We start from the raw sequence: 24118 nt of genomic DNA, 5'->3' as shown, positions 1-24118 counted from the left end.
AGTTCTGTCCTTGGAACCTTTCTGTGTGTGTGTGTGTGTGTGTGTGTGTGTGTGTGTGTGTGTGTGGTTGTTGTTTTCTTCTTGGTTACAAGAAACAAAGACATAGTGACCTACTACACAGGTCAAGGAAAGCATAGTAGAAAAACAGATCTCACAGAATTGAAGAATCCATACTAATAAAAGCCTAGGTGGTGTCATGCCCTCGTGCATGATGTTGTCGCAAGATGGCCACCACGAAGTTGGCCGCCACAGGATGGCTACATGCACAGCAGAGGCAGGGCCTGGCAGCCGCTCTGCACAGTAAGGCCTGGGGGTCCCACGGCTCCACGTGGCATAGAGGAGGCTGGTCCTGGTGTCTCCACTGCCTCGCGCAGAAGAGGTAGGTCCCAGCGGAGGAGGCGGGTCATGGCAGGGGAGGGCAGTTGGGGGCGATCAGGCTGGCAGGCAGAAGCAGTTAAGGGAAAACAGGCAGGCAGGCTGGCTAGTGGTTAGGAGCCAGCAGTCTTGGATTGTGAGAGGGATGTCTGACTGCTGGTTGCAGGATGGGGCCTAAAACAGCAGTTGGACATCCCCCAAGGGGTCCCAGATTGGAGAGGGTGCAGGCCGGGCTGAGGGGCACCTGCCCCCCCATGCATGAATTTAGTGCACCAGGGCCTCTATTAAATAAGACATATTATACCCATGCCTCAGGGGAACAGAAAAGGGACTAGAGATAGGATACTTTTTCTACCTTTTAGAAATCACAGGGTTTCTTTGCTCTCTGCTTCTCTTTTTCATTGCTTCTCCAGTTTGCTCTACACCAGCAATTTTCAACTGATGTGCCACAAAAAATTTTAAAACATGTAATACTTGACTAGTTAGTTGGGCACTAACCTCTTTTCTCTTAGATTGTCAAATTAAAAAAATGACAGCAGCCAGCACAACAATAGCCATCTGGTGTAAATGAATCAAAATTATACCTAATGCAGACTGGTGCAGACACTGTAGGAAACAGTATGGAGTTTCCTCAAAAAATTAAAAATGGAACTGCCTTTTGACCTAGTGTTCCCACTTCTGGGACTATGTTCTAAGAATCCCAGAACACCAATCAGAAAGAATATATGCACCCCTATGTTCATAGCAGTGTTACTTAAAATAGCCAAGATCTGAAAACAGCCCAAGTGCCGATCAGTAGATGAATGGATGAAAAAGCTGTGGTACATTTACACAATGGAATACTACCTGGCAGTGAAAAAGAAGGAACTCTTACTTTTTGTGACAGCATGGATGGACCAGAGATTATTATGTTAAGTGAAAAATGCCAGTCAGAGAAAGACAAATAACAAATGACCTAATTTGTATTTGGAATCTAATGAACAAAATAAACTGACAAACAAAATAGAACCTGAGGCACAGATACATGGAACAGACTGACAGCTGTCAGAGGAGAGGGTACAGGGAGAACTGGACGAAAGAAGGTAAAGGGATTAGCAAAAAAAGTATCTATATATAATACATATATATGTATACGTATAAATATGTAAATACACACATATTGCATAGACATAGACAACAGTGTGGTGATAGCCAGAGGGGAAAGGGGGTAGTGGTAGGTGGAGGTAGGCAAAGGGTGGAAATGAGGAGGGAAAAAGACTTTGCTTGGAGCGATAGGCGCATGACGCAGTGTGCAGATGAGTTGTACACTTGAAAACTGTATGGTTTTCTGAACCAATGTCACCCCAATAAATTCATTTAAAAATTTTCCTATTTATTGTCAGATTGGCTAAAAATATAATATATATTTTGATGTGCCGCAGAGTTTTAGTAGTTAGTTTATGTGTGCCATGAGATGAAAAACGTTGAAAATCACTGCTCTACACTTACGTTCCATCCTTCTCTTCTCTGAATTTATTTATCTGAGTCATAGCCCAGTATGGCTACCTCAGCTGAATCTCTATGATCTTTCAATTTGAACCAAAAAGTCATTGTTCAAATTCTTGGGAAAATCTGATTGGCTCGTCTCATTTTTTTAAAATCCTCACCCAAGGATATTTTTTCCATTGATTTTGAGAGAATGGAATGGAGCGAGGGAGAAGGGGAAAGAGAGAGACAGACAAACAGACAGACAGAGAGACAGAGAGAAATATCTATTGGTTGCCTCTCACCAGCACCCTGACCCAGCCAGGGATAGAACCTGCAACCATGTACATGCCCTTGACAGGGAATGGAACCTGTGGCCCTTTGGTGGGCTGGCCAATGTTGTGACCATTGAGCAAAACTGCCCAGGGTAACTCATCTCATTTTAATTGGTTAGTTTGCCTTGGGAAAGGTGTTTGTTCCAGATCCAGCAGTTATGGGCAGGGGAAACCTGGGTTTCCCCTTCATCAGTGGCTGTAAATAGTGCCAGTTCATTCATAAGGGACATGAGATCTTTCCAGTTTCAAAAGACGGAGTAAATTTAGAACTTCTCTCTTCACCTTGTAGAAGTCACTTAAATGAACAAAAAGAATAGGAAATATAGATGCATATTTATATTGCACAACTAAAATCATAAATCAAAATAGATGAAATCATTATTAAAAGGATTAAAGATCAAATAGGAGTTCCTAAAAATGTGGAGGGAGAATGCATGTTACTGTTGATCTCACAAGAACAAGAAGATTAAAGGCACCTCTTGTCAGATAAAAACTAAAATTCCCTATTTCTAACAGTGGAAAGGGCTGAACAGACTGGCAGTATGAGCTTTTAGGGAACCCATTTGGTTTTGAGAACAAGGAGAGACAGTTCTGGAGAAATCATTTTGTAGCAATTGATCTGTTGCTGAGTCACGAAAGTAAAAAGAAACAGCATTAACAGCCCCACAGCTTCATCTCCTTTGGTTGGGAAGGAGTCAAGGCTAAAAGAACCCACATACAAATCGCTAGGCAACAGAGAAAATTCCTGCTCTCCGGAAACCCAGCTCTGGCTCTTCCCTACAGAAAGAAATATCCTGCAGATATTTGGTCCAGGAAGAACTCTTTTTATTCAATGATGAGCATCAAAACGGATTCAGAATAATGTATATGCAAGGAGCGTACCTGAGAAAAAGAATGGGAGGTGTGCAAAAAATTACTCATGAGGAAAATGTTTCCATGGAGCAATTAAAACTATGACCAAACATAGCACTAATATACAAAATCAATAACAACAGCAAAGTATGTTTAAGAAACAGGAAAATAAAGAATCACAGAAATGAAGATGATATTATAAGTAGCACACACACATACACACAGAAACCATAATCATGCTAAATAACAATGAAGAATATAGATTACCAGTATAACAAAAATATATCAAGATGAAAGGGAGTAGCCATGCATACTGCTGAATACAGCTTGCCAACCAGGAAACCATACGTTCATTGCAGCATTGTCCACAATAGTCAAGATATGAAAGCAACCTAGGTGGTATACATTTGATAGATGAGTGGATAAAAAAGATGGGAGATATTTATATATATATATATATATATATATATATATATATATATATATATATCTCCTATGTGTGTGTGTATCCTATCTAATAAAAGAGAAACATGGTAATTGGCATATGACCACTGCCCTTCCCATTGGCTAATCAGCAAGATATGCAAATTAACTGCCAGCCAAGATGGCGGCCGGCAGCCAGGCAGCTTAAACTGAACATGAGGCTTGCTTGCTTCAGTGACGGAGGACTCCAACGTTCCCCGCCTGCCTTGCCGCCCTCTGAGTTTGCAGTTTAAGAAACATTGTAACAAATATAGAAGCTAAACAAAACCCCAGAAACCAGCTTTCAGCCAGCGGGGATGTCAGAGCTGGAGTTGATACAGAGTTTCGATTATAGAACCGAAACAAACCAGATACCCGTTTTCAGCAGCTGAGGTCTCAGAGCTGGAGCCAAGCCTCAGAGCTAAAGCTGGCCCAGAATAAAAAGTAAAAAAGAAAAAAAGGAGCGGTTGGGAGCTTCAGTCACCCGCCAGCCTGAAAACAGCCCTCAGCCCCTCACCCAGACTGGCCAGGCACCACTGTGGGGACCCCCACCCTGAAGGGTGTGTGACCAGCTGCAAATAGCCATCATCCCCTCACCCAGGCTGGCCAGGCACCCCAGTGAGGACCCCCACCCTGATCCAGGACACCCTTCAGGGCAAACCAGCTGGCCCCCACCCATGTACCAGGCCTCTATTCTATATAGTAAAAGGGTAATATGCCTCCCAGCACCGGGATCAGCGGAGCTGAGAGGCCTCCCGGCACCGAGATCAGCGTGACTGGGGGCAGTGCCCAAACCCCCTGATCGCCCTGCGGCTCTGTGTGTGACAGGGGGCGGGGCCACAACCTCCCTATTGGCCCTGCTCTGTTTGTGACGGGGTCCCAAACCCCTGATCGGCCCTGCTCTGTGCCTGATGGGGGAAGCTCCCCAACCCCCTGATCACCCTGCGGCTCTGTGTGTGACAGGGTGCGGCGCCCCAACCCCCCCCACCCCACAGGCCCTGCTCTGTGTGTGATAGAGGGCAGCTCCCCAACCCCACCCCCACGGGCCCTGCTCTGTGTGTGATGGGGTAGAGCCATAACCTCCCCATTGGCCCTGCCCTGAGTGTGACAGTGGCGGCACCCCAACCCCCTGATCCGCCCTGCTCTGTGTGTGACAGGGGACAGTGCGCCAACTCCCCTATCGGCCCTACTCTGTGAGTGACAGGGGGGAGCTCCCCAACCCCCTGATTGACCCTGCTCTGTGCATCACAGGGGGGAGCTCCCCAACCCCCTGATCAGCCCTGCTCTGTGCGTGAGAGGGGGTGGCGCCACAACCTCCCCATTGACCCTGCCTTGAGTGTGACAGGGGGCAATGCCCCAACCCCCCAATCGGCCCTACCCTGAGCGTGACTGAGTGTGGCATCGCAACCTCCCAATCCGCCCTGCTCTCTGCATGACAGGGGGCGGCGCCCCAACTCCCCAATTGGCCCTGCTCTGAGCTCGAGCAGGGGCTGCACCTAGGGATTGGGCCTTCCCTCTGCCACCCGGGAGCAGGCCTAAGCCAGCAGGTCATTATCTCCCGAGGGGTCCCAGACTGCGAGAGGGCACAGACCTGGCTGAGGTACCCCCCCCCCCCACCGAGTGCACAAATTTTTGTGCACCGGGCCTCTAGTATATATATATATATATATATATATATATATATATATATATATATATGAATTTTATTCAGATTTAAATAAAATAAAATCTTGCCATTTGCAACAACAGGATGGACATAGATAGTATTAAGCTAAGTTAAAGAAGTCCAGACAGAGAAAGTCAAATACCATATGATTTCATTTATATGTGAAATCAAAAACAAAACAGAAACAGACTCAAATACAGAGGAAAAAAACCTGATAGTTGCCAGAGGGAGCGGGAAGAAGAAATGGTAGGAAAATGTGAAGAGGAATAAGAACTATCAAACTTCCATTTAGAGGCCTGGCCATTTGCTCAGTGGTTACAGCGTCTGCTGTGGACTGAAGGCTTGCGGGTTCAATTCCCAGTCAAGGGTATGTACCTAAAATATATAAATGTCACCTCATGTGAAAATAACATTATACATCAACTACACTTTAATAAAAAATAAATTTAAAAAGTAATCTTTGTGCAGTAGTTCTGTTGCCATTTTTAACTTAATTATTTCCTTAGATGTTGGATTTCTTCCTGAACACACAAGTGCAACACTCATTGCTTTGGAAATATCTAAGTCATGTCATCGCTGATGGTCATCTTATATGTACCACACACAAAATAAATCAACAAATTCTTTTACAAAATGTAAAAGTTCATGTGATACGTGAGAAAGGGCAATATAAAATTGAAACTCAATACAGGATTAAAACTCAGAAGCAGTTACAGTAGGAATAGATATGGCCACATTAATATGAATGTAGCTCTTATCTGAGAGACAAGGCATGATTTAAATGAAAACTCTTCTAGAACTGGGATATAGATAGCTATTTTTATAGTTTAAAAAGGTCTTTTTAAAGGTTTCCTAAATATAATATTGATATTTGTTGAACATAACCTTACTTGCCTAGAATTGTGCAAGTACTTCACAAACATTATCTTTTAAACTTCACAACAATCTAAAAATGATGATAATTATCTCCATTTTACAGATATGAGAGGTAAAGTTCAGGAATATTGCCTGAGAGATTGCATGGTTTGTGAATCATAAAGATCGAATTTGAACCTATACATTTAACTCCAAAGTCTGCACTTTCTCCTGTAAACCATGTCAAATTCATGGTTTGTATAATTCAAATATAAAACACAGTTGAGGAAAATAAATCAAATAAAAACAAAGCACACAGAATGTCAAATAAATAATGAACTGCACACCTGTCTTTTCAACCATTTTATCTCCTTGTTCAAAGCCTGGCTCATGGCAGGCATTTGATAATTATTTTTTAATCTATTATACAGGAAGTTGATTTGACTAATTGCTGAGAAAAAATAAATGTGAACAGGTATAAACGAAGCATACTGAAATATTTAGACAACTTTTTCCATTGGGTAAACTCTTATTTTCCTCATCAAATAATATACATGATCATAATAAAAGTTCTCTCATTAGCATTTATATCTAACTGTCTTCCCTCATCATAGCTCTTGAGAAGAAAAATATGAGACACCATTCAGATTCTGTTTAAATTTGTTGAGACTATTTTACATCAAGTAATCTTATTGAATCCTTATTACAAAGGAGGAGAGTAAACTGTGCAGGTAATAAGTAAATGTCCTTGAATTACTGTCAGTAATTGTAGATCCAACATTGGAGCCAGGTCCTGAGTGGTCTCCATTACCCCAGTGGCCTCCAAAGTGGGGTCTATGTACCCAAAGAGTACACAAGACCACCTACTAGCATGGAAAAATATTAACACTATGTATATAAACTGTACCTATAAGTTTATAGTATAAATCCTATACTGTATATAATTTTTAATTATTTTTGTTTTATAACATAAAATAGATTAGTATAGTAGAAAAAGCATTACCTTACACATAAATATATATTTATTGAGGGCATATAAGCAAAAATAATGTACTAATGGCGTCACAATAAAAAATTCTACACTATACCACACTGTCTTTCCATGACATGTTATTCTTTCCTAAACATGCAATACACACACATACACATAGAGAACTAAGAGAAGAAACATTTTAAGATCCTTGTCTATAACTAGTAAATGCTAAAACTTAACATAGACAGTCCTTGATATGCCCCTTCATAAGAGTAAACTAAAAAATTCTCTGCCTGGAAGCTCTAACTCTATACCTTTCCTCTAGGAACTTTTGGTCATGAACACCTATAGTCCAGGCCTGACATTCCTTCAACTTAGATTTCTAATTTCTCTATTGATAAGTCAAAGATGGTCCAAAAAGGGCTAGCTGGAACTCCAATATACATGAAATATGATAATAAGAATAAAATAAAGTTTAAAGAAATCTAAAGAAATAGGACACTCACCTCACATATCTTAGAAGTATTTTCAATAAAACTAATTTAACCAAATTCCAAACTAAAAAAAAAAAGTAGTGAGAATGACATCAGAGGAATGGCGGTGTGAGAGGTCCCCTTGATCTCTCCCCCTGAAATTTCAACAATTTGAACAGCTATAATGCAGCAAAGTATACCCTGCTCAATACACAGGCGTGCCTGAGAGATCAGTGCATTGAAGCATCTAAACGTGGGAAGCAGGAACAAAGAGGAGGGAAAGGAGGGGACTCAGACTAGCCACTGACAGAGCCCTGCAGCCTGGGTCTCACAGTAGGGCTCAGCCCAGAGAGGAGCAGAGAGACTCAGGCATGCTTGCAGGAGTGAGCAGTGTGAGCTGCAGCTGAGCGGAGAAACCTCTGCAAAGTTGAAATCCATAATAAACATTCCTTCAAATCTGAAATAGCTGAAGAAAGGAGTTACTAACTGATCGGTTTTTACTTGCAAGCCCATGTCAAAGAGTTACCTTGATAATCAGCAAGCATTCATTCATCCATCTACCTTCAATAGCTACATGTTAATGCATACCATACATCAATTACCTGCAGGTGAAAAAAAAAAAGACTGTCCTAGTATTAATTAAGAGATCAAGAGCACCTTTAAACAGACGTGCTTTTTAAAATCTTTATTACCTATAGAACATAAAACTGAGATTTGAACATAGTTACTACTCAATAAATATCTGTGGGTTTACTATAATTTAATATTTCAACAACAGAAAAATGATCTTGGATCCAAAAATCCTTTACCTGAATTCCAGATCTGCCACTTTATAGTTATGTGATTTTAGGATAGCCATTTGATAGTCATGTGTCTCTAGTTCTCTATTTACAAAATGGGATGATATTTCCCTACCTACCTAATAAAATTTTTGTGAAATTGTGAGACTGAACTATGTGAGCAAATGCTGGGGTAAGGGTGTTGTAGTGTTGACAATATATACTGTCCCTCCTTAAAATGTGGAAGGAAAGATGAAAATGCATGATAATTTCCATGATGGAGGATTCTGCATAGTACAGTGAAACAAAGGGTCTACATCCGCTTTTGGAGTCTGTGAGGGTTCAGAGAAGAAGTACCTTTGAAGTGAAACTTGTAGTAAGAATTTAGCAGATCAGAAGAAAAAGGAGGGTGTTCAGGCAGAGGAATAAAAGAAAGGAAATGTGGTCCAGATCATCTAAAATTGTGATCATTTAAATATCCACATTGATTTAGGAGAATACAATTTTCCCTGTATTTATTTAGATCTCACTGGTTCCAAACTCAATATTTGGGTATGTTTACAAAGTTTTACAAATCAAGATAAAAGCAAGAAATGAGGAAAACAGAACAAAACAAAACAAAGAAAACAGCATTTTTTTTTTCTCAGCAGATTTGGATTCCTAGTTATCCCTTGTTTAGTTTAGTATGAAAATGAATTTGCAGTCTTTAAGAACATATAAAATGCAGTCGGCATAATTCTAAGATGCTCACCCCATGACCCCCACGCAGGGTGTACACACCCTGTATAATCTCCTCTTCTTGATTTGGGCTGGACCATGAATGTGATGAATTCTATTCCCTTGGTTAAATGACCTACTACCATAAAGATGGAGAGGGCTGTGAAGATGTAATTAAAAACCCAAATTAGGTCATTTGGAGCTAAATAAAAAGGAAATTATCTTAGATGGGCCCGGCCTAATCAGGTGATCTCCTTTAAGGGACCAAGCCTTCCAGAAGGAAGACATTTACAGCATAAGAAATTCTTTTGCTGGCTTTGAAGTGATAAACTATCAGGTTGTTAAAGGACAATGTGACTAGGACCTAAGATTATCCTTTCAGTATTAAAAATAACCACTGGCTAACAACAAGTTAGAAACTGAGGACTCCATATTACAGCTACAAGGAACTGAATTCAGCCAAGAACCACGTGAGCTTGGAAAAGGGTACATAGAAAAATATACATCTCTAAACAAAACTGACATCATCTGAGATTTTAACTGTTTTTCATTTTCATCAATGCAATAAAAAGACAATGCTCAAGATTGAAATTATATGAGACATCAATAGAGGTTAAATGTAAATAACTTCAATATTCTTATGGCAAACATTATCCAGTCACTGTAAGTATTACTTTTGTTTCTTTCTTGACACTCTAACCCTCAGATTTCTAAGGGAGTAGGTCTCTGTCTTGAGAACTACATGAAGACTAGAACTCAAACCTGCATATTTTTCTTTCCCCTTTTGTACCAAGACTTTATTCACCCTGACTTGTCACAAGTTTGCAAGGACCTATTTTCTCTGATTTTCTCATACTGCAATGTCTTAGTTTTGGGAACGGGGAAATTTCATGATGATTGGGTAATACGGCCAGAAAAAAAAATAGATCCTATTCAGCTTTATATCCCTGGAGCCCATAGCTCCCTACAAACCATGTTTTTTATGTTAAAAATATATCAGTAAGAGGTGTTGAGAAATAGCATGTTTTTTTCTACCCTCATTTTTCTTTTCCCCAAGTCCTTTCCCCATGACATACACACACTCTCATTTAGAATTTTTAAAAACCAGACTGAAGAAATGAATGCAAAATTTTCTAGTAGTATGAGAAACAGACGTATGGTCTGAATTCTGGCCAATGCAAAATATTCTATAACTAAAATTTTAAAAGGAGGTAGTTATTCAGCTATAAGCAATCTACTTGTCATTTCAGAAGCTGAAATAGTGAAACTCACCAGACAGATTACAAATGTGAATTGCTGGTGTGAGCACATATAACAAAGAACATCTTGAAGCTACATCATTCACTGAATAAGATTGATCACTAAAAACTAGGATTATTAACAAGTCTAGATTTTACTGGACAATTGATTAGGAAAGCATATAAAAATTGTAGTAGCTCTCTAATTTTTCATTAATAGGTTGGTATAAACATCTATGAAAGAATGATTGGGATCGGTGTATCAAAACAACCTGGAATACTTATTCTAGTACCACAAAGATGAGTGTGTGTGTAACCAAAAAACAGATTTCTCACACTTCAACAACATTGTAGGGAAGTTCATATACATAAATATATACAGGAGGTCAAAGGTATACATATTTCTTTCCCATAGAAAACATGATTTTTAGCAATGAAGTAATGTGAAAAGCAAACCCGAATTACATCTAAACACCAGATCAACTTTTAAAACATGAGCACCAAAAAATAGGCTAAAAGCACTGTTTTATTTTTTTAATGAGACTATTCATTTTGAAAGGCCTAGTGGGGAAGATGGAAGGAAGGAAGGAAGGAAGGAAGGAAGGAAGGAAGGAAGGAAGGAAGGAAGGAAGGAAGGAAGGAAGGAAGGGAGGGAGGGAGGGAGGGAGGGAGGGAGGGAGGGAGGGAGGGAGGGAGGGAGGGAGGGAAGACTTCTTACTAGTATATCATGTCAAAATGGCAATTATCAAAAAGTCCACAAGTAACAGGGATGTGGAGAAAAGAGAACCTTCATGCACTGTTGGTATGATTGCAAATTGGTGCAGTCACTACAGAAAATTCTATGGAGATTCCTTTAAAAATTAAAAATAGAACTACCATATGATCCAGCATTTATACTTCTGGGTTTATATCCAAAGAAAACAAAAACAGTAATTCAAAAAACAGTACCCACTCCTATGTTTATTGTAGCATTATTTACAATAGCCAAAATGTAAAAGCAGCCTAAGTGTTCATCAATAGATGAAGATTGACTTTGTGTGGTGAACACACAATACAGTGTACAGATAATGTGTTATAGAACTGTGCACCTGAAACCTGTATCATTTTGTTAACCAGTGTCACCCCAATAAATTCAATAAAAACGAAAGAAGATCTGTATGCTGAAAGCTACAAAACATTGTTGAGAAATACTAAAGAAAACAAGTAAATGGAGATATATGACATCTTAATATAAAAAATATGTCAATTATCTCCAAAATGATCTATAGGTTTATTGCAATCCCAATAAAAATCTGAGCAGGATTTTTTGGTAGAAATTGATAAAAATTGTAGCAAGCAGTTAGTTAGACAGGAGCAGAGCAGGAATAATGGGCCAGGTGCAAAGAGCACCAGGGCAGAGAGCCCCAGGTGCCTAGCAATGGGCAAAACTACAAGCTCTTGTAGGACCACTGCCTTAAGCATTAACCCATGAAGATGACATGCAGGCCTTAGCTCCAGGCCCAGAAAAGCAGCAAAACCAGGCAGAGTGAGCCCATGACTGACATCAGGACCAGATGCAATAATTAGTAACCCCCCTGGTGTCGACCAATCAGTGGAGACCTTAAGGGGGCACACCTGGAAAACTAACCTATTGATGAATAACCTATTGAGATCCTCCCCTGGGACCTCCAGATAAAAGTCCTCTGGTTGGAGAACCCAACACTGCTGTCTCTAGGGAGCAAGCTAGTGCCTTTCCCCACCCCTTCCTTTACCCAGGTTGCTCCCTCCCCCCCCCACACACACACACACTTTCTCTCTCTGGCTCTTGTACTGTAACTTTTTTCCTGAATCCATTTCTTCTACAGCCCACTTCTACCTCTGTGACTTTCTAAATAAACTTTCTCTTACTCATAAACTGAGTCTACGCTCCGAATTCTTCTCTTAGCCAGAACTCAAGACCTGGAGTTGCTGAATCAAGGCTAGTGCCAGTGCTGTTTTTCCCCGCTATCAAGATGGTTTTAAAATATGAAAAAGCAAAGAACTTAGAAGAGCAAAAATAATTTTTAAAGGAAGAACAATGTTAGAAGACTTATACTACCTGATTTTGAAACTTACTACAAAGATGGTGAATTTCCTATAAAGCTAGTAAATCAAGACAGTATGGTATTGGTAATAGAGACTCCAGAAGTTAACCACACTTATATAACCAACTGATGTTCCACAGTGTTAGAGTAATTCAATGTGGTAAGATCATGTTTTCAGCGAATAGTACTGGAATAACTGAATACTCATATGGGGGGAAAAAACAAAACTTGACCTTTATCTCACTGATTCACAAAATATAATTCAAAGTAGATTTAAATATAAGAGCTAAACTTTAAAACTTCTAGAAGAAAATATTTTTCTAAGAGAAAATCTTTTTATCTTGGATTAGGTAAAATTTCTTAGGACAAAAAAACCACAAAACACAAGAAAAATAGTATATTTGTCTTCATCATAATTAAGAACTTTTGCTCTTCAAAAGACACTGTTTTGAAAATGAAAAGACAAGCCACAGCTTGGGAGAAAATTTTGCAAACTACATGTTAGAAAACGACTTGTTTCCAGAATAAAGAGCTCACCCTCAAAGATAAGACAAACAACCTAATTAAAAATGGGCAAAAGAAGATATACAGATAGTAAACAAGCTCAACATCATTGTCACTAGAGAAAATGCTCAAGTCACTAGTCATCAGAGAGATGCAACTTAAAACTACAATGAGGTATCACCTCACACCTGCCAGAATGGCTATCATTAATAAATCAACTAACAACAAATGCTGGTGAAGATGTGGGCAAAAAAGAACCCTAGTACACTGTAGGTGGGAATGCAGACTGGTACAACCTCTATGGAAAACAGTGTGGAGTTTCCTCAAAAAATTAAAAATGGAACTTCCATTTGACTCAGTAATACTAGTTTTAGGAATATATGCTAAGTAACCCAAAACACCATTAAGAAAGAATATAGGCACCCCTATGTTAAAATCAGCACAATTTACAATAGCTAAGGTCTGAAAACAGCCCAAGTGCCCATCAGTAGATGAGTGGTTAAAAATCTGAGGTACATTTATACCATGGAATACTACTCAGCGGTAAAAAAGAAGAATCTCTTATCCTTTGAGACAGCATGGAGGGACCTAGAAAATATTATGCTAAGTGAAATAAGCCAATCAGAGAAAGAAAAGTATCACATGATCTCACTTATATGTGGAATCTAATGAACAAAATAAACTGATGAGTAAATTAGAATCAGAGACACCGAAGCATGCAACAGACTGATGTATTTCAGAGGGAAGGAGGGTGGAGGGGGAAGAGATTAACCAAAGAGTTTATATGCATATGTGCATAACCCATGGACACAGACAATAGTGTGATGAAGGACTGGGGAAGGGGTTAAAGTGGGGGGAGGGGGGTCAATGGGATAAAAAGAAGAGGGGCATCTGTTATACTTTCAACAATAAAGATTATTTTTTAAAAATAAATAAATAAAGTAAAGAAAAAAATCAAGTAAGTAAAAAATTCATAGATTTTGATGATTTTACTTCCTGCATGTTTAGGACTAAAGACTTAATTAACCCCCAAACTTTCAGGGTCTTAAAGATGTGCTGTGACTACAAGGGTCTATATTTTTAATGCATGGAGGAGTTCACCACAGTTCTTTTTTTAGTTCAGAGATCTGTAATAAATTTTTGTGATCACATCAGGGAAGTTGTTTTCTCCAACTTATATATTTGTCAAGACTTTTCATAGACATAAAAAACTATGATGATTATAAAATTGATCATTATACATAATGATCAAATCTTTAGGTTGAATGGGATAAGTAATAAATTTGACTGGAAAATGTAGAGTCTTGAGAAGAGTAGGAAAGTCATGGTGGAAGTGGTTGTCTCACTATATTGCAATGCAATTGCTGTTATAATTCTGTTATTCCACTATTCTGAGTGGATTTAAGATCAAAGGAATTAAATGCCACTACAATGCTTTTCTCATATATTTTCTGTTTGAACAAAAATGCTAGAAGACTCCCAAGAAAGCCCAGATATTCAAGATTTATAACTCGGTTCCTTTAACTAGAAATGTTTGTGTAAATTGCCAAACTTGTATTTGTTTCTTTGAGACTTTATAATGAAGAACTGTACTGCTTCAGATCAAACATGGTAATAAGCCAATTAAATGATATCACTTCAGATAATTTCCCCAAACTTCTTCCCTATTCAAATAGCCATAATGTAAGGTCATACTCAATTGCAAAAAAGTTTTTGACCATAGTGAATACTGCGAGTAAATATAGCCAGGCAAGGTTGAAAAATTCTGAGTTGTCATCTTATAGCAATCAATGATAAACAATAAGTGATAATTCCCCTCTTAGAGCTAGAACTAAAAAAATTCTGCTGGTTGCTTATTGATCTTTTTTGATTTTGTTAATTATCTTTAAGTTGTTTTGATCACTGCTAGTGTGGCAACTCATCAGGAGAAGTCTGATATTGTAGTCTGTTGCTTCTGTTTCACTAATAGCTCCCTGAATCCATAGGGATAAAGTGAAGTAAATGAAGGATAAAAGCAAGTTTTTTCCTAATTTACAGCCTTCTGCTAGCTGAGGCAGAGCTCCATCGATCTTTAATCGCTTGGGAAGAATGCTCAATAAAGGCTTACCCCGCTCTTTACTTAAGTAATATCAATTGCTTTAATTAGCAAACATTGTAAATACTCTTGCATTTATTAACCAGATACTCATACCCTCTCTGATTCCCACAAACTTGGCATTGATGAGTAACCTGTGCAATGTTTAAAGATCTTAGTTACTCAAGTAAAAAGGGTCAAATACAAACTCTTTTGCATCTTGATATTTTAAATTAAACAAATATTGTACTAAGGAAATACAATTACAGTGTTCTCTACTCTATGTCCCAAACTCCCACTCTGAAAGTGATAACTATTACAAACATTTCCTATCTCTTCTTTAAAGAAATCATGTTTGTTTGTTTTAAAGGCAAAAAAAATAATTGGGCATTTAAAAAATACTCCAATGAGATGCATTATGTTCTGTAAAAGCTAATATGATATTGTGGAAAAAACACTATCTCAGTTGACAACTACTCAGTCTATGTGCCAATGTACAAGTCACTTATCTTCTGTGAGTCTCGTTTCCTGTATTTAATTATCTGTTTAAAGGCAGCAGGGCAGACTAAATGGCATCTTGAGGTACCATCCTACTCTAGAAGTCCTGGTATATAAGCCCTGACATTTTATTTCCGGGCCAAGAGAATAATAAAGTGAACTGTAGATTTGGAGAGTCATTCTTACAGCAGTTATCATTTTCTCTTTATCTCATTTGAGCCTCACAACCTCCTATGTGAAAATGGGCTTGTATTATTAGCTACTTCTACCAGGTAACAAAACTGAGTCTCAAAGTGGTTAATGCCTTCACCAAGATCACAGGCCTAATAAATAGAGCCAATATGATCAACTCCTGGGTCTTCTGCTCCATGTCTAATGTTCTTTCCACTGTACCACATTATATTTCACACAGGTCTGCTATCCAAATTTCTGAAATTGCATTTTCAAATGCATTCTGTTAGCTTTTGAGAAGGTATACCTTCCGATTTTTCATTTACAAACCTTAACATGAAATTGTACAGTGCAAGAATATGTCCTGAGTTTTTGAGACACATCAAAGTAAAATTTTCTCAGCCTTCATATATCTCTAAAGACAATCCACAGCACAGATGGTCCTTGTGCAGATAAGTGAAAGTCAGCTGCATGTAGTTGAAATATAAAGTCATGGCTTACAGATCGTCTTCTCTTTACTGCCTTTGCTCTTGGTCATTTGGAGAGGTGCTTCATGGACATGGCAATTAGTATAAGAATAGCCAACTGGCAGATTTCAAACCATTTAAGACCAGTGGTTCTCAACCTTGGCTACACATTAGAATCACCTGGGTATCTTTTTAAAATCCTGATTTCTGGGCCTCATCCTCCGGAAATTCTGTCTCTTTGTTACTAATGTTGTGCCCCCCCCCCCCCATAACAAAGAAACAACCTTCCGGCCCACCTTCCCCAAATATCCTCTTCCAGGCTTCCCCCTCATCTCATCCACCCCACCTCTTCCAAGGCAGGTCAAGGGCCTGCATGAAGACTCCCCATACACTCCCTCCAGGAGCCCAATCAACATGTGTTGGAATTCTTGCCTCCCCTCTCAGGTAGGACATGTCTTAGGTTGGTCTCATAGCCTAGGAGCAGCAGGTGACACTAAGGGGGAGAAAGCGTGGAGCCACAAGCTGTCCAGGGGATGCTGTGGGTTAGCCCTTTAGCCAGCATCACCTAGGGGCCCACTCCCTCTGACCCCTGTAATGGTGGTGGAGTGGGGGTGAGAGGTTGTGAGAGGACAAGCTTCTGAGACAATGTGCTGTCTCTGAGACAAAACTTTAATAGTGTGTACTCTCTCTAAGACCTTATTACTCTCAGATTGCCTGCCCTAATTGTGAACACCTGGCTTTGGAAACCACCTTCACATTCAAATGTCCACAGCTCCAGTTTGCAAGGTTCTCATTTATCTCCCAGCTACCAGAGACGTCTCCCAATCCTGGTGCTACATGAGGAAGATGTGTTTCTATTATCCCACTTAAAATTTAGAGTTATCTTCTCCTGGCAACTTTTAAGTTCTTTACCATTAATCCAATTAATTATAAGCATAACTAGCTTTTCCATACTTGATTATTATTGCCACACAATATTTTTTCTGTGAGGAGAAAGCATTTTTATTTAAAAATAATTTTATTTCAAATAATTTTAAAATATATCCTATTTATAAATTGGGAGCAATCCATGTTCTGATTTGCACTGTTCATTACATTCAATCTTTCCTAATTACACTGTAACCATTCACTTGGGTGTGAGAGCTACTGCTTTATTTTACTAACTTTCCACAATTCTTATCAAAGTCCTAAGTCTACAGTACATATCCAAAAAGTGCTCTTGACTTATAAAAAAGCAAAGAAAATCTGCAAATAGAAATAAGGTCACAGGAAAACATAAATTACTAGCCAAAACCATTATTCCAGCATATGTTGAAATTCAAGCTACATAAATATATCAGAGTGTTCTCATATATATGCTGAGGTCTTGGAGTTATTGTTTTAAGAAAGCAAGCAGAATGACAAAAATGGCATCAAAAGTGGGAAGAGGAGAAAGGAAGATGAGATAGAGAAAAACAAAGGGAGATAGAAAGAGAATGAGGCAGAGAATGACACATGTTGGGAAGAGAGAGAGAGTGAAGGAGAAAGAGGGGAGTGCAATCAGAGATCCAGGGACCAAGAAAGAAACAGAAGGAGACAGACATTAAAATAAATGCTATGAATAAAAATTACCCAAAGGTAGACGGTTATTTATTATCTAAGAGAAAATAATAATTTTTCCAGGTTTGTGTTTCTAGACTTTCTAATTTTAGCTTCCACATCAAAGGGAAAGGAAAGGAGAATAAGAAACACAAAACTGATTAAGTCTGTTTAAAGTAGATTTCTGAAAAGAATTGCTATGGGAAAAAAATGAAATAAATTAAGTTGGTGTCTATTTCCTCAACCTTCTAATTAAGTATCCTTTTCACCTTCTTAAATCTGTGCCTGCGTCTGATCTAATCTGATTATTTAATTAAAAATCTACTTCTAGGAAAAGTTCTAAATTGCATTTATGCTAAAATATAGCAGACAGTCTAGTGTTCAAGGCAAATTATTAGCAGTAATGTGTTCAAATAATTTCTTGTCAAAAAAGAACATTTTTGTCCTGGCCAGTGTGGCTCAGTTGGTTGGAGTGACATCCCATACACTAAAAAGTGGAGGGTTCGATTCCCAGTCAGGGCACATACCCAGGTTGTGGAGGGCTTGATTCCTGATCTGGTCTTTCTCTCTCTGTCTCTCCCTCTTCTTCTCTCTAAGATCAATTTTTTTAAAAAGACAAAGATTCAGTTATTTTTATTAAAAAAATAGAAACACTTTTGAGAGAAAGGAGCTACTGTTAATAATTATATCAGAGGATGTATGGTCATTCCTAAGTAGGAGACATAGATCTGGGGGAAAGAGCCCTTTCGTGAGTCTCTGAAGCATGTGGTAAAGTCAGTCTATACCAGAGTCTGCTGCGAATCAAATTACTACACCAAACAATTTTGTCTATTCTTAGGATGTTATAGAACAAGACATACATATATCATTTCAAATTATGATCCTAACACATAGTCATTGTAATATGTTCTGCCTTTCTGAATACCTAATGCAATAATTTACAAGTTTTGGCTTCTAGAGCTACAAATACCTGCCAATTAATTAGCAGTGCAAACGAAAATGCTAACAATGCCTGGTTTGCATTCATATGTGATTTTAGATAATCCAGGTCAAGACCTCCTGTGTTTTTCCCAATTATAGAAAATTCATGTTAGAACTCAAATCACATAGTCTTAAAATAAACCAGACATGTTTCTTGCAAGTAGGATTTATACAATAACATGTATACACACAATAAATTATATATTTGAAGGTTAGATTCATAAACCACAAATCAGCTTGCCAGAACATTTAGTCTGTTGACTAAAACTATATGTGAGAATTAATAATACGATTTTATTGCAAAATGCCTTTTTCATTTAGTGCATTTTTTTCTAAAATTGTCCCACCCCCCATTTCTTTAATGTCCTTCTGACCAGAATAATCCACACAAAAAAACTGAGGGGTCATAAAACATCCTTTTATTTCTAGTCATTTATAACTGGTGTTCTCTTAATTTATGGCACAGACTGATCTATTTCTTGTAGGCTTCCTACAAGCTGTCTCTAAAACAAAACATGCAGGCAATGAATTAAAAATTTGCTAGAAAATATCCTAAGTTTAATTTTCAATTATTCTGTGGATGTCCCAACTAGATCTAGTTTAAGTGTGAAAAATCAGCAAATTTTATATTTATTAAAAATTTAATAGTGATACAATTAAAACCATTAATTCATTATTTATTCAGAAGTATATGTCGAAAATATACTCAATGCAGATACACTGTTATAAAATCTGGCATATTAGAATTAACCAGACAAGATCCTTGTCTCATTAGAGTTTACATTGCAACAGAAGAACAGTAAAAAAGAATCAAGGTTATCATAGTACTGATTAGATTTCTCTGCTATGCCAATAGAGGAGAATTTATGCCATTCTCAATCTATTTCAATTAAGTGATATCAAATTATTTGCATGCAGCACATGCTTATATGGGTAAGTGAAGTTGGACAACTGCTGTGCTACTATTACTACAAAGCCATCTGCTTAGACTTACAAGTGTTAAGAGGGCTCCTCTCCTTCAGATATAAAGAGTAGCCTAGCCTTTTAACACTGAGATCTCAGAACACACCATGATGCAGTTAGAAATATAGTAGTTTTGCCAAGCTTTTCACAAATAATCAAAGCAATATAAACTGTAGAGCATAAATATTTATCAAATAGCGTAAAGATGATATCATATGCTATACACATGTCACTCATCGATAAACACATTGTTTAATGCTCTTCACTTTCCCACAATTTCCATTCACACCTATTCCAGAGAATTTATGAAGTAGCACTAAGCTGCTCTCTCAAGACGTATACTAGTAGTTCTCTTAAGCATTACATGAAAGAGCTGTGTACCGAAATGAGTCTTGAAACATGTCATTAGCAGAGTAGATTTTAAGTAGAGAAATAGGATCAGCATCCTCTTTAAGGTTAAAAACTAAGTGGATATCATTATAGAGTTATAATTAAATTTTACTTCATCTCTGAGAGCCAGGACTATGGTCAACAGTTGTGCATTTTCTCTAAAGCACAAAGGGATCTGGCAGAGGGTATGAATGAAACTAAAATTCAATCCATGTTTTCTGCTCACTAAACCCTGCACTCCGGTGTAGGACTCCATCAGCCTTTAAGAAAAGAGTGCCTCTTCCTAATTCATCTTCCTAAAATAGCTTTCTTTTTTGTAATTTCCCCAAAGATTATTGTGTAGGCTAGTAGCAACCTTGGACAAGTGCTACTAGCACAATAGCAACTAAAGTCAGCAGCAACTACATGGAGAAGTTTCTACAAACCAATCCTTTTTTCCTGTCAAGCATCCAGGGTCAAGTTATAAATAAGAGTTGAAATTCAACCAGTTAATTTTTATAACTATAAGCCTAAAATAACAACAGCAACAAAAAACTTAAAGGTGAAAATGTTCTTTGTAAGAGGAGATGATGCTACTGAACCCTTTGGTCACATGTTTTAGAGGAGTTTTCCCCAAAGCAGTAATGACTGCACACAGATTCACATGGTATATCATCAAGTCCCTCTTGTGACCAGTAACATAGGCCTGAAAGGCTATAGAGAATAGTGTCTGACTAAATGGACTGAAAGAATTACGAATTACCTTGACCTGAGCAAAACTGTGATCTAAACTTTGAACTAATCTAGCACCCATTCCAGCTAGCAATATCCTGTTATTGGGACCCTCTTGAGGGCCTGGGCTCTTAATGACTCCTCTCTGTCCCCAGATCCCAGCACAATACTGGGCATATAGATTCAATAAATGTTGGTTAATAAATAAGAGACATTTAGAAATTGCCATTTAGTGGTTCCAATTATCGTTGTAAAACGAACAGTAAAGGGAATTAAAATCCTATCTTCTGTGATATGTAAGCTCATTTCCTCTTATTAGGCTCTCAGTTCAATTCCATAAATATTTGTTAATTACCTAACAAATGTAAGGTACTACACACCTAAAGCTGTGAGGAATGAAATGGCAAACTCATACAGAGTTGCTGCTTTTAAGGTGATTGTTGTTTCATGAAAGTGATAGAGGTACAAAGTCAGAGTGTATCAAGCAGCATGTTGTCATTCTCCACTAATAAGTTGAGAAACCCATAAACAATGGAATTCATTTTAGAGTCACCTTAGACATTTGGGCTGAGCTGCCATACCATGAACCAAAGTAAATCAATAGCAAAAGTTTTGACATTAGCCAGGGGGGCAGGGCGGGATTTGTTGAACATTTTCACGTCAGATTTCCCAAGATACCAATGTTCAGTTGTTCTCCCAGAGAAGACAGTAAATGTTGTCTTGGTGCACAAGAAGGGAGTGACAATCCTATCTAATAAAAGAGAAACATGCAAATTAACCATCACTCTGCTACACCCACAAGCCATGCCCACCAGCCAATCAGGAGTGAGTATGCAAATTAACCCAACCAAGATGGCGGTGGCCACTGAGCTGGAGCAAGCAGGAGGCTTGGGTTGCCCCTGGCAATGGAGGAAACCAAGCTTCCCACCCGCCCTGGCAGGCCCTGGCCTCTGCTCAAGGCTACAAAGTTTCAATTATAGAAGATAAATAAATCCCAGATACCTGTTTCCAGCCAGCCTCCACTGGGAACTTGGGTGGCTGGGGACCATGGCCAGCCTGCAAACAGCCATCAGCCCCTCACCCAGGCTGGCCAGGCACCCCAATGGGGACCCCCACACTGAAGGGGCTGTGGCCAGCCTAAAAACGGCCCTCAGCCCCTTACCCAAGCTGGCCACCCTGATTCCTTCATATAGCCCAGGACTACTGCACCCCCATGAGGATTTACAAGTACCTTATGCCCAATAATTTACACTTAACATTCTAAAACTCAAAAGTATGATCCTTGTATATCTTATACATTTTATATCCATTTTAAAAAATTATATAACTACCCAATGGCTTGTCAATCCTATGGCATATTTTGAGAAAAAAATGCAATGATTTATTTTGAGTAGGGTTGTTTTTAATTTGCTCCTTGTCCAATTTGAATAATGTCCAATTTGAATACTGTTCATTTAATGAGAACAGTTAATATATATATATATATATATATATATATATATATATATATATTAGCGTATCTAACTATGATCTTGTTTTAATGAGAACATTTTATTGTAAGACTGATGTTGCCTTTGAATTATAGGTTCTTAATATTCTGCATTTGGGTTATCTAACTCTTTGAACCACAAGTCAGAATGCTGCATAGTCAAACTGTATGAAGCAGTTGTCCAACAATATAGTGTAGACAAAAAAAAACACAAAAAAAAAAACACACCACAAAATGTTATTGCACTCGACCATCATTCATAAAATGTAATAGGCATTACACAGTCTTGTAGTCTCATTGCAGAAAATGTAATGAAAAAGAAAATATCACATGATTAATCATTTCTCCTGACAAAAGTTCACTAGGAAAGGGAGAATGTTGTATTACCAATGTAAATTAGTCATTATGCCCTTAATGCTATATTTCCATGGTGATCTCACACCACTGTGTTCAAGAAAGCCTGACTCTCCCTTCACCATAGGCATCTGACTGGCTTTGAGATAGCCTTGATAATGTGACAAAGCTCAAGAAACAGCAAAAAGATTTAGAAAAATGACTATTGCAATAAAAAAAACCCACTTTGTTTTTGATGATATCTTCTTTTGTAAAAACAGCCTTTAATAGATTGAAGCACAGCCCAGCTGGCGTGGCTCAGTGGTGAGCATCTACCTATGAACAGGAGGTCACGGGTTTGATTCCTGGTCAGGGATGTGCCTGGGTTGTTGGCTTGATCCCCAGTGGGGGGAGTGCAAGAGGCAGCCGATCAATGATTCTCTCTCATCATTGATGATTCTCTCTCTCTCTCTCTCTCTCTCTCTCTCTCTCTCTCTCTCTCTCTCCCTTCCTCTCTAAAATCAATAAAAGTTATATTTTAAAAAAATAAATTGAAACACAGATGCAAAAATTAACTTTCAAATACCAAGGACAGAGAACACACTTTTTTTTCTTTAAAATATGCAATTCTTAGGATTTTGCAAATAAATAAAATTTGAAACAACGGGGAGAAAAAAAAAAGGTTCACTATTAAATAAATAGCCCCACTATAGGGTGTGCTCTAAATTCAATAAGCAGAAGATAGTTCTTTCTCACTAATAGGAATTTCCTCTTGAAAGAAAACGATCAGAAAGCTTTGTCAATTTCAGACCCCCAAAGCTAATATATCCAGTTTGCATCTAACTGGAAGCAGGATAAAGTTAAAGTGGTGAGCAATTATAAAAAATAATGAAATAACAGAAAAGATCAAAAATCAAAAAGAGACACTGAGCAAATTTAGGGTGAAAATAAAATTGATTAAAAATTAAAATAAAATTCTAAAAATATATTCCAAAATGTAATCCTATAAATTACTTGGGAATTCCAAAATGCTTCTCAAAAACTGAAAAAGTAAACTGTAATTAATTTGGCTTTCTTCCATTCCACAAATCCAAGAGCTAACATGTGCCTAAGAACCACAAAGGCAAAACACAACTGCTTTTCCCAAAGGGATTCATCCTTGACTTGAAGGAAAAGCTGCAATGGCAGCGAAGGGAGCAGACCTGGTACACAGGTGGGTAGAAATGAGCAGCACTAGGAGGAACAGCCATAAAAAATACTCTCAGAACATTCCAATTGTTTGACTCCTGAACCAATCACTTGATTATTTTTAAAAAATGATGATAATCCATACATTTGGGGCCAAAAGTAAAAATATTATAGAAAATGGAAATCTGTATCCTTAAAAAAGGAAGTTATTGAAAGATTTTAATGACATAAAACTTAACATCTTTGGGAATCAATTAAATAACTGGAAATACTAAACCCATAGAAACAAAAATACCATAAACTATAGGAAGAGAACAGAGAGTTACCCGCCAGGGATTTGCAGCAGCTGAGAGCTGTGTGCTGCGATGTGCAGCAGGGCTGTGGGATTAGACACAGCTCCTAGAGGGCTGCTGTAAATTATAAACCAGCATATGTGCAAGGGGAAGAAGCAGCCCATTAGTAAATCTTTCAAATATAGATGGTCTCCCAAGAGGTTAGTTTGTGCGTTATTCAGAGAAA

At 38.2% G+C, this 24118-nt stretch overlaps 1 pseudogene; it reads left to right on the top strand.

The window, feature by feature from the left end:
• The first annotated feature begins 224 nt into the window (after positions 1-224).
• Positions 225-24118, top strand: part of LOC118667970 — an 84860-nt pseudogene continuing 60966 nt past the window's right edge.

Source organism: Myotis myotis, unplaced genomic scaffold (assembly GCF_014108235.1).
Source record: "Myotis myotis isolate mMyoMyo1 unplaced genomic scaffold, mMyoMyo1.p scaffold_m19_p_1, whole genome shotgun sequence".
In the NCBI taxonomy this organism is placed as follows: domain Eukaryota; kingdom Metazoa; phylum Chordata; class Mammalia; order Chiroptera; family Vespertilionidae; genus Myotis; species Myotis myotis.
This window is presented reverse-complemented; position numbering and strand designations above follow the sequence as displayed.